The following is a 17,241-nucleotide window of genomic DNA, read 5'->3' on the forward strand; positions in this document are numbered from 1 at the left end:
ACCATCTATATGTAGCAGCAATGACTTCATGAAGTTTTTCAGTGAAAAAATTGACAATATCAGGCAAAAAAATTCAGACTATTAATTTAAAACCAAATTATTTGATAGATAATTCTTTAGATAATATAACTATTTTATAACTATAACTTTACCCACATCTTTCCTTAAACAGATATTACCAGTAGCTACTGAACCCCTTCTAAAAATCATTAATTCTTCTCTTAGCACTGGCTATGTGCTAGCATTTATCAAACCCTTGATTAAAAAACCAGACCTCGACCCCTGTCAGCTGTCTAACTATAGACCAATATCAAACCTTCCCTTTATCTCCAAGATCCTAGAAAAGGCTGTAGCACAGCAGTAATGTTCAGACCTGCATAGAAATAACATTTATGAAATGTATCAGTCAGGATTTAGGCCTCATCATAGCACAGAGACAGCACTGGTTAAAGTGGTCAATGACCTGTTACTGGCTTCTGATCAGGGTTGTGTCTCCTTACTGGTGTTACTGGATCTTAGAGCAGCTTTTGACACCATCGACCACACTGTTCTACTTGATAGACTAGAACATGTTCTTGGTGTTAAGGGAACAGCCCTCTCCTGGCTCAGGTCTTATTTGACTGACCGTTATCAGTTTGTAGATCTAGATGGTGACTTCTCCATGCATACCAAGGTTATGTTCAGTGTTCCATAAGGTCCTGTTTTAGGCCCACTGCTTTTCTCCCTATATTTCCTACCCCTTGGTGCAATTATTCGTAAACATGGTATTAGCTTCCACTGTTATGCCGACGACACACAGCTATATGTTTCAGCTAAGTGAGATGAGAGATACCAGTTTATTCAGATAGAAGAATTCCTCCTGCTTAACTCTGACAAGACAGAGGTGCTAGTACTACGACCACATGCAGCTAGAAGTAAGCTTTCTGATTACAAAGTAACGGTGGATGGTCTTTCGGTTTCATCTTGTCCAGCAGTAAAAGATCTTGGTGTGATTATTGACTCTGGTCTTTGGTTCGAAGCTCATGTAGATAATATCACTAGGGTAGCCTTCTTCGTTCTTAGGAATATCGCTAAGATAAGAAATATGATGTCACTTCATGATGCAGAAAAACAAGTTCATGCTTTTGCTACCTCTAGGTTGGATTATTGTAATGTCTTATTGTCTGGATGTTCCAGTAGGAGCATGAACAAGCTCCAGTTTGTCCAGAATGCAGCAGCTAGAGTCCTAACTAAACCAGTTTTAGCCACACTACATTGGCTCCCAGTCAAATTTTGCATTGATTATAAAATCCTGTTACTGACCTATAAAGCACTAAATGGTCTCGCACAACAGAACTTGAGCGATCTTTTAGTCTTTTATGATCCGCCATGCCTACTCCGATCAAAGGGTGCTGGTTATTTGGTAGTACCTCAAGTAGCAAAGGCTACAGCAGGGGGCAGAGCCTTTTCTTTCAAAGCCCCACAGTTATGGAACAGCCTTCCAATTAGTGTTTGGGATTCAGACATAGTCTCAATGTTTAAGTCTAGGCTGAAGACAGATTTGTCTAGTCAAACTTTTAATATATCGTTTTCTTAGATAAAGGAGCAGATCTGGAAGGCTCATGGGCATAGAGTGTTTGGTGTACTGGGATGTTTGGATGCTGTCGCCTTACCACCCTTGCAAGTCGCTCAAGTTTTCTGACTGTGAAGTGGTTGGACGCTTTATGTCCCTGTCACCTTCTGGCTCTCCCTTTTAGTTATGATATCATAGTTAGTCTTGCCGGAGTCCCTGCCTGCACTTTACACATAATCTACATTGCCCTTAAACATCACATGATCAGAATCATACTTAATATCTTTCTCTTTCTGTCTTTCTCTGTTGAGGTATATACCCCACCCCTGAGCTCCTAGTGTTTGCCAGTTTCCAGTGTGACCACTGCCCTACCCCTGGTCAGAGTCTCATTGCTTGGTGGTGCCCACTGATGCCGTGGATGGATCTGTGTGGACCAGGAGACAGCCATGGACAGAGCCATTTGGGGACTTTCACACTGCCACAGATCTGCCATTTCATCTGTCAGCTTGTGACAGCAAAGAATTAGTGTCTATAAAGACCTTAGAAACTACACTGACCTAATAGTTCCCCATGGGCCATTGATTGCCATTGTAGAAAGGACAACTAATCATCTACAGTTACATTATTTACTGTTTAGTGTCACCCAAATGAGGATGGGTTCCCTTCTAAGTCTGGTTCCTCTCAAGGTTTCTTCCTTTTATCATCCCAGGGAGTTTTTCCTTACCACCGTCGCCACAGGCTTGCTCGTTAGGGATAAAATAGTTTAATAATTATAATTTATTCTTATTTCTATTTATTTATTTATTTATTTATTTATTTATTCATTTTTCCCCTCCCCCTTTCTCCGTTTCTCTTCTCTTGTAAAGCTGCTTTGAGACAATGTTCATTGTAAAGGGCACTATACAAATAAATTGAATTGAAATTGAATTGAATCTCTTGGACTGCAAAGAGGGCATATGATGGTTCCTCCCTTCCTCATCTACTACATAGATCTTGCAGCTCTTATGGGGTGTTTCTGGGCTGCTGTTGTCAGTATCTATCGAGAGTGGTCCAAGAAAGGAACAGTGGTGAACCAGTGACAGGGCCATGGCCGGCCAAGGCTCACTGATGCATGTGGGAAGTGAAGGCTGGCCCGTGTGATCCAATCCAACAGACGAGCTACCGTTGCTCAAATTGCTGAAGAAGTTAATGTTGGTTCTGATAGAAAGGTGTCAGTATACATAGTACATCGCAGTTTGTTGCATATTGGGTTGCAAAGCTGCAAAGCACCACCAAAAGCTCCAACACTGGCCACATGAGCATTAGAACTAGGCCACAGAGCAATGGAAGAAGGTGGCCTGGTCTGATTAATCACATTTTTTTTACATCATGTAGATGGCCGAGTGCATGTGAGTCACTTACCTGGGGAACACATGGCACCAGGATGCGGCTCACTGTTTCAGGGTGTTCAGATCAGCACAAGGTTGACACCTCTTCCAGACAATCTGGCTGCATGGAAACTTCTGCCAGGTGTGTCTCAGTGGATCCTAGATACTGTAGAGGATCCAGTTCACCTTCCCAGTTGGCACAGTTGCCAAACACCAAACCATGTTCCTCCAAGAGGAACTTCTCTCACTTTTGAGGAAAGGGGCCATAGAACATGTTTCCCTCCCAGATCAGAGACTTGGGCTTTTACAGCCAGTATTTAGATTTTTAGATTTCCAGCAGTATCCACAAACACAGGTAATAGATAAAATATGAAGAAATATAACAAAAATACTAAAATACCCAAATTAGGGTACAAAAATATAGCAAAAAATATATCAAATAACAAAATATACAATATTACAAAATATAGCAGAATATAACAATATAAAAAAAATATAGCAGAATATAACAATATAACAAAATATAGCAGAAAAATACTAAATACAGAGATTTAGGAAGAAATATGGAGAATCAGATGAAAAAACAAGATAAGTAATGTGCAAAACAAGTGATTAAGGTTACAGACCTAGTTAATGTGCAAAAACTTTCGTTTATAATCATGTGCAAATCTCAGTTTATTGAGAGTTCTGTATAAACTGGAGTGTATTGTGTGTAGTGTACATTTTATTGTACAGTCCAGGACAGAGAGAAGAGTAGTGTCAGCACTGACTCCTCCCACCCCGTGTTGAATTAAAAAGTCGCATGGCATGTGGGAGGAACGACCTCCTCAGTCTGTCAGTGGAGCAGAGCAGTGACACCAACCGGTCACTGAAGCTGCTTCTTTGTCTGGAGATAATGTTGTACAGTGGATGCAGTGGATTGTCCATGATTGACAGTGGCCTGCTCAGCGCCCTCCTCTCTGCCATTGATGTCAGGCTGTCCAGTTCTGAGCCCACAATCGAGACCACCTTCCTCACCAGCTTGTCCAGACATGAGGCGTCCGTCTTCTTTATGCTGCCTCCCCAGCACACTGCTGCATAGAACAGGGCACTCGCCACAACAGTCTGATAGAACATCTGCAGTAGCTTTTTGCAGATGTTAAAGGAAGCCAGCCTTCTTAAGAAGTACAGCCGGCTCTGTCCTTTCCTACACAGAGTGTCTGTGTTGGCAGTCCAGTCCATTCTTTCATCCAGCTGTACTCCAAGGTACTTGTAGGACTTGACAAACTCCACACAGTCCCTGTTGATAGTTACAGGCTCAGGTTGAGGCCTGGGCCTTCTAAAGTCCACCACCATCTCCCTGGTCTTTGTAGTGTTGAGGTGCAGATGGTTAATGTCACACCATGCAACGAAGTCCTGTATCAGTTGTCTGTACTCTTTCTCCTTTTCCTTCCTGATACAGCCAATGATAGCAGTATCATCCACAAACTTTTGCATGTGGCAGAGCTCTGAGCTATACTGGAAGTCAGAGGTGTAGATGGTGAACAGGACCAGAGAGAGAACAATCCCTTGTGGTGCCCCAGTACTGCTGACCACAGGGTCAGACCTGCAATCCCCCAGTCTCACGTACTGAGGTCTGTCTGTCAGGTAGTCTGTGATCCACACGATCAGGTGTGAGCTTACTCCTATCTCTGTTAGTTTGTCTCTGAGGAGCAGCGGCTGGATGGTGTTGAATGCATTGGAGAAGTCCAAAAATGTTAGTCTCACAGTCCCGCTGCCATTATCCAGGTGAGAGAGGGATCTGTGTAGCATGTAGGTAATGGCATCTTCCACTCCCACCTTCTCCTGGTATGCAAACTGCAGAGGGTCGAGGGCATGGCGGACCTATGGCCTAAGGTGGTGTAGCATCAGCCGCTCCATGGTCTTCATTATGTGAGACGTCAGGGCGACTGGCCTGAAGTCATTCAGCTCTCCAGAGCGTGGTTTCTTTGGGACTGGGATGATGCAGGATGTTTTCAACCACCGAGGTACCCTCTCCTGCTCCAGGCTCAGGTTAAAGATGTGCTGTAAAGGGTCTCCCAGCTCCATTGTGCAGGCCTTCAGTAGTCATGGAGATACTCCATCTGGGCCTGCAGCTTTACTGGGACGGAGTCTCCTCAGCTCTCCGCACACCTGGGCTGCTGTGATCATGGGTGGATGGATATTCTCCTCCTCTGTGCCATAGTTGTACTCACTGGGTAGATTGAGAGCAGAAGTGGGGGTGGGGGGTGCAGTGTACTGAGGTGTGAATGAGTTGGGGTCGTCAAACCTGTTGAAGAAATCATTTAGCTGGTTCGCCACTCCCACACCTCCTTCAATGGTGTTACCCTGCTTCAAGCTGCATCCGGTTATTGTCTTCATTCTGCTCCACACTTCCTTCATGTTGTTGTTTTGCAACCTCTGTTCCAGCTTTCTCCTGTACTGCTCCTTCACCTCCCTGAGCTGGACTTTTAGTTCCATCTGCACACGCTTAAGCTCCTACTGATCACCATCCTTAAAGGTCCTCTTCTTCTGGTTCAGAAGTCCCTTGATGTCACTTGTGATCCAGGGCTTGTTGTTTGCGTAGCAGTGTACAGCTCTTACTGGAACAACAACGTCCATACAGAAGTTGATGTAGTCAGTAGTGCAGTCGACAACAGCAGTTGGACATTTTTATGCTCACATGCCCAGGATTACACCACCTCATGTTCACATAAATGACGAGTCCTCCTCCTTTCTGTTTCCCGCAGGCTTTAGCGTCTCTGTCCGCCCTGACCGTGCTGAAGCTGGGTAGCTGCATGTTAGCATCCAGAATGCTAGACGTGAGCCACATTTCACAGAAGCACAATAAACTGCGCACTCTGTAGGTTTTGTCATTTTTCACCAGCGCAGCCAGTTCGTCGATCTTTTTCGGTAGCGAGTTCACATTTTCCATGATTACAGAAGGTACCGAAGGCTTATATCGCCACTTCTTTGCTATCCACTTAGCTTTTAGCTGAGCTCTGGCTCTGCAGCCGCGATACCACCTCCTCACCTCGTCAGGTAAACGGGGAACCATGCCGGTGGGGGACTTTTTCAGAGCAGGAAGTTGGTGTCTCGAATAAATGAGTTTTGGCTTGTGAAACTCCATATCCATATGATAGATAAACAGATGCACACACAAAAGATAAAGAAAAGAAAAAAAAACACAGAGAAAAATAATAAATAAATAATAAATAGTAAGGCATACACGGAGCTGCTGGAGAGGCTGCCACTCGCTGCGGTGCTAGTAGTAGTATTTTGTTGATTTCCAAGAAAGTCTGCATTCAATTTAGGACCTGCGGGCTCTGAACTGTGCACTGAGGACATTCAAGTTCAAGTTGCTCATGCTCAAACTTATTGTGTAGCAAATCAGGTCCGCGGACTGGTTTGTGACAATAGTCCTCAAAGATGCCTATTTTGATATAGGCACTCTGCCAGAGCACAGGAGATTCCTCAGGTTCACTTTTGGTGGCATAGCATACCAGTACTGTGGTCTTCGTTTTGGTCTAGCCCTATCACCATGCACATGTATGAAGTGCATAGTGAATAGCAACTTTATTAAATCCACAAAGATAATGCGAAAACAGCAAGGCCAAAGGCAGATCAACAGAACAGGCACAAATAAACAGAAAAAACAGTCAGTGTGGTTATTAAGAGCAAAGACAAAAGGAAATATACAGTGGCAAATCAAGTGGCTCAGTATGTAGTATAACTAATGCTACATGACATGTTGATTCGAGGCGTGCACACTGTTTAAATGTCTGTAGATGTGGGAGTGAAAACCGAAAATGAACCTCTGTAAACTGGAAGTTCTAGAATTTGGGTGAGGGTTCTCTCCAGTGGACCAGAGGGGGAACTGGGGGTGATATAACAGTGTTCAACTGTAAATGAACAAAAGTTCAGAAATCACATCATTCTGAAGTATGGGAGATTTAACAATGTATTGTTCCCTTTTGATCACAGCTAATGTGTGAATTAATCAGAATTATTTAAACTGAGCTTTTGGTTTTTTACATATAAAATAATCAGAATAAAGTCATTTTAATCTGCTTTTATTTTCAGAAGGATATGTAAGTATTAATGGTTCTTGGTTAGTATCTATTACAGGTACAGTCAAAATTAAACAAAATAAAACTGTGTACAATTCAGTCTTAGTAACAAAAATACTGAATCTTTCTAAACCGACTAGTATCTACAATTTGTGCAACAGTAATCCCAGTTGCCATCAGTAGTACAGTGAGGGAAAAAATGATTTGATCCCCTGCTGATTTTGTACGTTTGCCCACTGACAAAGAAATGATCAGTCTGGAATTTTAATTGTAGGTTTATCTGAACAGTGAGAGACAGAATAACAGCAAAAAAAATCCAGAAAAACACATTTCAAAAAAGTTCTACATTGATTTGCATTTTATTGAGTGAAATAAGTATTTGACCCCTTTGCAAAACATGACTTAGTACTTGGTGGCAAACCCTTGGCAATCACAGATGTCAGACATTTCTTGTAGTTGGCCACCAGGTTTGCACACATCTCACACCTCAAGGAATTTGGGCCCACTCCTCTTTGCAGATCCTCTCCAAGTCATTAAGGTTTTGTGGCTGACCCTTCAGCTCCCTCCACAGATTTTCTATGGGATTAAGGTCTGGAGACTGGCTAGACCACTACAGGACCTTAATGTGCTTCTTTTTGAACCACTCCTTTGTTGCCTTGGCTGTGTGTTTTGGGTCATTGTCAGGCTGGAATATCCATCCACGACCCATTTTCAATGCCCTGGCTGAGGGAAGGAGGTTCTCACTCAAGATTTGATGGTACATGGCTCCGTCCATCGTCCCTTTGATGCGGTGCGGTTGTCCCCTTAGCAGAAAAACTCCCCCAAAGCATAATGTTTCCACCTCCATGTTTGACGGTGGGGATGGTCTTCTTGGAGTCATAGGCAGCATTCCTCCTCTTCCAAACACGGCAAGTTGAGTTGATGCCAAAGAGCTGGATTTTGGTCTCATTTGATCACAACACTTTCAAAATGTACTTTCAAAATTTGGGAGGAGAGTGCCCCGGCCTTGGAGCATTTACTAATTTGATGGCAGTCTGCCAGACATCATTTAGCTCTGGTTGCCTGTCATTGCTGTTGCTCCATCTGTACTGCTCCCACACACTTTTCCCACTGGGAGACCTTGGCCATTATGTGTCCATTCAAGCTGTAAAAAATATCAGCTCCTGTTGTTCGTTATTTCTGATCTTCTCAAATTAAGAAATCTTCAACAATATCAGTGGAGTCAATGTACCTGAGTAACTGTGCACTTTTAGCAACATCTGTGCTTTTGTCAAGCAAATGAAAACGCTACTCTGGATTTTTTTCACTTGTTCACGTATTTCAGATGACATTTCCTCAGTATGCTGTTCTTCTGTGTTATTAGAAAGTGGAACTTTAGTAATCTTTCCTGCAGCTTTTTTACATAACATTTCCTCAGTGATGTCTATGCAGGCTGGCAGCAGAAGCTCCTCTTCTATGGTGTGTGGTCTTTTGGATTTTGTGATTCTATATGCAGATAGAAATGAGGCTAGCTGTGCATTTTTCTGGGATGCTGGCTGTGCCTTTGATCAGTTTTTACTGACGAAAATACTCGACGAAAAAATCTGATCGACCTTTGTTGGAGTATGCAGAATGTTTTGTTGTGAGGTGCCATTTAAGTTTTGAGGAATCAACATCTTTAAAAAAAATATTTGCTGTATTGCTGTTGTTGCTTATTTGTTTGTGCCATGTTCACCAATGATTGATCGTGAAGATTTACAGTGGTTTATTGATGCTTGGAATGTACTTGCCAGAGTGATTAGTTGATACATGTTTGTTTTTCGATCTTGACAATGCAGAATCTGTCTCCAGACTGCCTTTTATTAATGAAATTCAGATAATTCTTAATATATCTGGCTGATATCACATATTTATATATATATATACACTATATTGCCAAAAGTATTCGCTCACCCATCCAAATAATCAGAATCAGGTGTTCCAATCACTTCCATGGCCACAGGTGTATAAAATCAAGCACCTAGGCATGCAGACTGTTTTTACAAACATTTGTGAAAGAATGGGTCGCTCTCAGGAGCTCAGTGAATTCCAGCGTGGAACTGTGATAGGATGCCACCTGTGCAACAAATCCAGTCGTGAAATTTCCTCACTCATAAATATTCCACAGTCAACTGTCAGCTGTATTATAAGAACGTGGAAGTGTTTGGGAACGACAGCAACTCAGCCACGAAGTGGTAGGCCACGTAAACTGACGGAGCGGGGTCAGCGGATGCTGAGGCACATAGTGCGAAGAGGTCGCCAACTTTCTGCAGAGTCAATCACTACAGACCTCCAAACTTCATGTGGCCTTCAGATTAGCTCAAGAACAGTGCGCAGAGAGCTTCATGGAATGGGTTTCCATGGCCGAGCAGCTGCATCCAAGCCATACATCACCAAGTGCAATGCAAAGCGTCAGATGCAGTGGTGTAAAGCATGCTGCCACTGGACTCTAGAGCAGTGGAGACGCGTTCTCTGGAGTGACGAATCACGCTTCTCCATCTGGCAATCTGATGGACGAGTCTGGGTTTGGCGGTTGCCAGGAGAATGGTACTTGTCTGACTGCATTGTGCCAAGTGTAAAGTTTGGTGGAGGGGGGATTATGGTGTGGGGTTGTTTTTCAGGAGCTGGGCTTGGCCCCTTAGTTCCAGTGAAAGGAACTCTGAATGCTTCAGCATACCAAGACATTTTGGACAATTCCATGCTCCCAACTTTGTGGGAACAGTTTGGAGCTGGCCCCTTCCTCTTCCAACATGACTGTGCACCAGTGACCAAAGCAAGGTCCATAAAGACATGGATGACAGAGTCTGGTGTGGATGAACTTGACTGGCCTGCACAGAGTCCTGACCTCAACCCGATAGAACACCTTTGGGATGAATTAGAGCGGAGACTGAGAGCCAGGCCTTCTCGTCCAACATCAGTGTGTGACCTCACAAATGCGCTTCTGGAAGAATGGTCAAAAATTCCCATAAACACACTCCTAAACCTTGTGGACAGCCTTCCCAGAAGAGTTGAAGCTGTTATAGCTGCAAAGGGTGGACCGACGTCATATCGAACCCTATGGATTAGGAATGGGATGTCACTTAAGTTCATATGCAAGTCAAGGCAGGTGAGCTAATACTTTTGGCAATATAGTGTATATATATATATATCTATATATATATATATATATATATATATATATATATATCTATATATATATATATATATATATATATACATACACATATATATGTGTATGTGTGTGTATATATATATATATATATATATAATGTGGAACTGAAATGTTTGCATTAATGTGTAAATTGTGTTGGCTTTATTAGAAATGTTCTGTGAATTTCACAAACGTTTTCTCCAGTCATAGTTAAAGTTATAGTTAATAGAGCACATTGTTAAAGTAAAGGAATTTTACCTCATTGTTTTGTTCAGGTGGGAGTGTCACTGGAGTGTCACAATACTACCGCCAGTATTTTGTGTGATAATTGTGTGATTGTGTCAGCCTCAGTCTATGAGCATTGGAAGGTGATAAACACACACACTTTATGTTTCTCTCTGAAAATATTTCTGGTATGTTTATACCAAATATTTCTGTGCACACCAGGAAGGAAGAAGCTGTTGCTAAGGTGAAACAATGATGATTTCTCCCTTGTTGCAGAATTCAATTCAATTCAATTCAATTTATTTTGTATAGTGCCTTTTACAATGAACATTGTTTCAAAGCAGCTTTACAAAAGAAGAAAACAGAGAAAGGGGAGGGGAAAATGAAAAATAATAATAAAAAATAACTAATTAACTAGAAATAAGAATAAATTATTAAATTCTATAATTAGACTATTTTATCCCTAATGCGCAAGCCTGTGGCAACGGTGGCAAGGAAAAACTCCCTGGGATGGATAGGAAGAAACCTTGAGAGGAATCAGGCTCAGAAGGGAACCCATCCTCATTTGGGTGACACTAAACAGAAAATAATGTAACTGTAACTGATTAATGTCCTTTCTAGAACAGCAATCAATGACCCATTGTAGTTTCTAAGGTCATTATAGACACTAGTTCTTTGCTGTCACGGGCTGACAGATGAAATGGCAGATCTGTGATGGTGTGAAAGTCCCCAAATGGCTCTGTCCATGGCTGTCTCCTGTTCCACACAGATCCATCCACAGCATCAGTGGGCACCATCAAGCAGCGAGACTCCGACCAGGGGTAGGGCAGCGGTCGCACTGGAAACTGGCAAACACTGGGAGCTCAGGAGTGGGGTGTATAGCTTGACAGAGAAGGTAGAGAGAGAAAGAGAAAGATATTAAGTTTCTGATCATGTGATGCTTAAAGACAATGTAGAATTATGTGTAAAGTGCAGGCAGGGACTCCGGCAAGACTAGCTATGACAGTATAACTAAAAGGGAAAGCCAGAAGGTCACAGATATGAAGGCTTCCTGGGACATAAAGCATCCAACCACTTCACAGTCAGCAAACCTGAGCGACTTGTGAGGGTGGTAAGATGACAGCATCCAACACATCCCAGTCACCAAACACTCTATGACCATGAACCTTCAGATCTGCTCCTTTACATAAGAAAACTATACATTAAAAGCTCGACTAAACAAATGTGTCTTCAGCCTAGATTTAAACATTGAGACTGTCTGAATCCCCAACACTATTTGGAAGTCTGTTCCATAACTGTGGGGCTTTGAAAGAGAAAGCTCCGCCCCCTGCTGTAGCCTTTGCTACTTGAGGTACTAGCAAGTAACCAGCACCCTTTGATCGGAGTAGGTGTGGCAGATCATAAAAGACTAAAAGATCGCTCAAGTACTGTGGCGCGAGACCATTATTGCTTTATAGGTTAGTAACAGTATTTTATAATCAATGTGAAATTTGACTGGGAGCCAATGTAGTGTGGCTAAAATAGGAGTGATGTGTTCATATCTTCTGGTTCTGGTTAGGACTCTAGCTACTGCATTCTGGACTAACTGGAGCTTGTTCCTGCTCCTACTGGAACATCCAGACAGTAAGACATTACAATAATCCAACCTAGAGGTAACAAAAGCATGAACTAATTTTTCTGCATCATGAAGCAACAACATATTTCTTATCTTAGCAATATTCCTAAGATGGAAGAAGGCTACCCGAGTGATATTATCTACATGAGCTTCAAATGAAAGACCAGAATCAATAATCACACCAAGATATTTTACTGCTGGACAATATGAAATCAAAAGACCATCCACCATTACTCTGTAATCAGAAAGCTCACTTCTAACTGCCTGTGGTCCTAGTACTAGCACCTCTGTCTTGTCCGAATTAAGCAGGAGGAAGTTAATGGCCATCCAATGTCTAATGTCCTTTACACATTCTTCTATCTTAATAAGCTGGTGTCTCTCATCTGATTTAACTGAAACATATAGCTGTGTGTCATCGGCATAACAGTGAAAGCTAATACCATGTTTACGAATAATTGCACCAAGGGGTAACATATATAGGGAGAAAAGCAGTGGGCCTAAGACAGAACCTTGTGGAACACCGAACATAACCTTGGTATGCATGGAGAAGTCACCATCTAGATCTACAAACTGATAACAGTCAGTCAAATCTAGTTTCCTAGCTGATTGTTTTAAAGCTCGTGTGTGGTCATTGTACCAGGGTGCTAGTTTCTTGTCTTTAATTTTTTTCCTTTTAAGTGGAGCTACAGTGTCTAGGGTGTTCTGAAATAATGATTCCAAGTAATCAGTCACCTGGTCAAGTTCTGTAGGGTCAGAAGGTGAACCAATCATGTGTGATAATTCTGGGAGACTATAGGTAAATCTCTCTGCAGTAGCAGACGTAAATATACGCTTCATACGGTAATGCGGAAAGTTGCGCATCTCGTGACTAAGACGCATTCTAAATGAAACTAGATAATGATCTGAGATAGCTTCCGACTGTGGAAGAGTGACTATGTTTTCTATATTTAATCTGAATGTAAAAATGAGATCCAGAGTGTGACCTCCATTATGAGTGGGTCCTATTACATTTTGATTAACACCTAATGAATCTAAGATGGACACAACTGCTGTTCTCAGAGGGTCTTCTGGCTTATCAAAATGAATGTTGAAGTCTCCTACTATTAATGCTTTGTCTAAAGAAACAACAAGGTTTGAAGTAAAATCTCCAAATTCACTAAGGAATTCAGAGTATGGCCCTGGGGGTCTGTAAATAACAATTAGTGGAACTGACTCTGTGAACTTATTATTAGTACTTGCATACGTTAGGTTAGTATAAAGAACTTCGAATGTGTTGAACTGATGTCTGGGTTTTTGTGTGGCGCTTAGCTTATTATCATGAATAACTGCGACACCTCCTCCCCTGCCTGTTAGACGCGGTTGATGTATATAGCTATAGCCAGATGGACAAGCTTCATTTAATGCTACGTACTCGTTTTGTTTAATCCATGTCTCTGTTAAACAAAGAACGCTGAACTCCTGATCAGTAATCAGTTCATTAATAATAAGTGCTTTAGTTAACAGAGATCTTATATTTAACAGTCCTAGCTTCAGATCAAAGATGCTGGCTGTGCATTCACTATCATCTAGTTTTATGTTAATCAGGTTACTAAAACAAATTTTCTGATTGTTAAAACATTTTCATTAGGTTCGGGGAATAGACACAGTCACAATGTTATGAACCCCGAGTGACGACTCTTTGCAGCCAGCAGACGGTCAGATTAACCTGCTTGTCTGCTCCCTGACCCTGGATTGTCACCGATTAACTAGATCTGCTCTAAGACTATGTGCTATGCTGCAAGAAATGAGAGCAGCACCCTCCCAAGTGGGATGGGCAAAGTCTCGTCCTAACAGGCCAGCCTTGCCCTCAAAAGAGCTCCAATTGTTTATGAAGCCCACATTGTTTTTGGAGCACCACCTGGACATCCAGCAGTTCAGCAACCGTAACCTGCTGTAAGCTACATCACCACGCCGCATAATACGTCATTGGACATTGCCTTCGCTAATTTACACACCTCTACAACATTACTCTTAGTAACCTCAGACTGACGAAGGCGTATATCATTAGCTCCTACATGGAAAACTATCTTGGAGAACCTGTGCTTGCCTAGGACCCTAAGATTACCTGCAATGTCCGGCACCCTGGCTCCCGGAATACACCTAAACTGTGCTGCTGGAGCCCCTAAAGGCCTAGCTAATTTCACATGCCTTAAAATTGAGTCTCCTATAACCAGAGCACTTTCAGGTTTCTCAGCGGGTTCTTCACTGAGGAGAGCAAACCTGTTGGTCATGTGAAGCGGAGAGGAGTGGTGCTCCCGTGGGCAAGCCTTAGCATTAGCCTTGGCTAATTAGCCTTAGCCGAGTCGTCACCCATTCGCCCCGCTGTGAGGGCTCTAATGCCGGAGTTGGGGGGTTACTAACTCCACCTAAGGCATCCAGACTTCCTCCTACAGACACTAAGAATAAGTGCACTGGATCTCCATTCGGTGGCCATTTAACACATGCTACAATTGCTTTGGTAGTATGTTTGTTACAGACTGGGTGACCAGGGTGGTGGTCCCTCTTTTTAAGAAGAGGGATTGGAGGGTGTGTTCCAACTACAGGGGATCACACTCCTCAGCCTCCCAGGGAAAGTCTATTCCAGGGTACTGGAGAGGAGAGTCCGACCTTTAGTCAAACCTCGGATTCAGGAGGAGCAATGCGGTTTTCGTCCTAGTTGTGGGACACTGGACCAGCTCTATACCCTTCACAGGGTGCTTGAGAGTTCATGGGAGTTTGCCCAACCAGTCCACATGTGTTTTGTGTCTTGGAGAAGGCATTCGGTCATGTCCCTCGTGGCATTCTGTGGGAGATGCTCTGGGAGTATGGGGTCTGTGGCCCTCTGTTAAGGGCTTTTCGGTCTCTGTATGACCGGAGCAGGAGCTTGGTTCACATTGTCGGCTGCAAGTCAGATCTGTTCCCAGTGCACGTTGGACTCTGGCAGGGCTCACCGGTTCTGTTCATTATTTTTATGGACAGAATTTCTAGGCACAGCCAGGTGGTGGAGGGAGTCTGAAGGTTTGGGCACCATAGGATTTCATCTCTGCTTTTTGCAGATGATGTTGTCCTGTTGGCGAGCCAGGACTTACAGCGTGCGGTGGGGCAGTTCACAGCCGAGTGCAAAGCAGCTGGGATAAGGATCAGCACCTCCAAATCCACGGCCATGGTTCTCGACCAGAAAAAGTTGGTTTGTCCCTCTCAGGGTGGAGGGGTGCTCCTCCCTCAAGTGGAGGAGTTTAAGTATCTCAGGGTTTTGTTTACAAGTGAGGGAAGGATGGAGCGTGAGATTGACAGACAGATTGGTGCAGCGGCAGCAGCAATGCGGTCTATATACTGGTCTGTTGTGGTAAAGAAGGAGCTGAGCCGATAAGCGAAGCTTAGAGTAGAGCCGCTGCTCCTCCACACCGAAAAGGGCCAGTTGAGGTGGCTTGGGCATCTGTTTCAGATGCCTCCTGGACGTCTCCCAGGGGAGGTGTTCCGGGCATACCCCACCGGGAAGAGACCCCGGGAAAGACCCAGGACATGCTGGAGGGGCTATATCTCGGCTGACTTGGGAACACCTTGGAATTCTCCCGGAAGAGCTGGAGGAAGTGGCTAGGGAGAGGGAAGTCTGGGCATCCCTGCTTAGACTGCTGCCCCCGTGACCCGGCTTACGGATAAGCGGGAGATGATGATGATGATGATGATGATGTATTTTTGTTTTTAATTTGTAGGCAATGGATCAAGAACACAAGCTGTTGATTTTAAAGACAAACCTCTCAATGCCCATGAATTGATCAAAATCTGTCTTTACTTTTTTTTTGATGCCTCTACACTTTTCACCTCAAACTTTTAAACAGCAGTTATAGATTTATATGTTGTACATGACCAAAGACAACAAAGAATATATGAATAATATATGATTATATTTAATATATATATCAAAAATTAAACAAACACAAATCATATAAAGAATGATATACATAACACATAGCCTTTAATAATTCCAGTGTATGCTTTTTTTAGTATTAGTAAGCTTAAGTGTCAGGAACAGCTGGACAGTTCCCTGCCAGGCCCAGAGAGGGCGCTGGCAGGTGAACCTTGGAAGCCTGCTTCTTTGTGTGTCTTTTGTTACGCCCTTCCTATTGTTCCTATCCTGATTGTGTCACCTGTATCCCATTAGCCCTAATGTCTACCCCTATAAATAGGGATCCTTGTGTTTGTGTCCTTGTCCATGATTGTTATCTGTACCGTGGTTTCTGTTGGGGTTTTGTTTGCTAGGTTCCATGTCCAAGCTAAGGTCTAGGTTTTGTTTTCTTTTAGTTTAGTTTAGTTAACCACGCCATGTCTAGTGTTACGTTTGTTTCCCTATGTCGTGTCTTAAATGTAATAAAAGCAGTGCTTCGCTGAATCCTGCGCATGGGTCTCATTACACCATGTGCTGGTGTGCGCACACACACCACGGGCGTCGGGTCCCAGACGTTACATTAAGCATGATCATAATTTTACCTGTGACAATATGATCATATAACCCCAATATTATCATCCTTGCACTGGCTACCTGTTAAGTTTAGAATTAATTACAAACTAGCACTACTTACATACAAGGCTCTAAATGGTTTAGCTCCCATGTATCTAACCAGTCTTCTTACACGCTACAATCCACTACGCTCCTTAAGATCACAAAACTCCAGACTTCTAGTAGTTCCCAGAATATCAAAGTCAACAAAAGGGGGTTGTTTTCATATTTAGGTCCTAAGCTTTGGAATAGCCTTCCAGTGTTCAGGGCTCAGATACAGTCTCCCAGTTTAAAAGTAGATTAAAGACATTTCATTTTAGCCTGGCATACACATAATTCATTCACAATCGCCTCAAACTTGCTGAGTAGGGATGATTTTGTCTAACATCTAGGACTTTTTGCACAATGTTTTTTTGTTTCTTATGTTCTGTAAAGCTGCTTTGAGACAGTGTTCATTGTAAAAAAAAAAGTGCTATACAAATAAAATTGAATTGAATTAGCATGAGGTGCAATTTATGCCTTTAAAAAAAATTAAACAAATAATTAATAAATAAAGATGACCTCCATAGTGGTTAAGATAACAAATTATATTATTTTCTTATATTTTTGTATCATATAGTTGATATATAATTATTAATTATATAATTATATATAATTATATAATTATTTTTAATATTAAATTCAATATAGAATATTTAACAATTTCAACTACAGTCAAATTGGAAATAAA

This window comes from Hemibagrus wyckioides, linkage group LG24 (genome assembly GCF_019097595.1).
Source record: "Hemibagrus wyckioides isolate EC202008001 linkage group LG24, SWU_Hwy_1.0, whole genome shotgun sequence".
Taxonomy (NCBI): Eukaryota; Metazoa; Chordata; class Actinopteri; order Siluriformes; family Bagridae; genus Hemibagrus; species Hemibagrus wyckioides.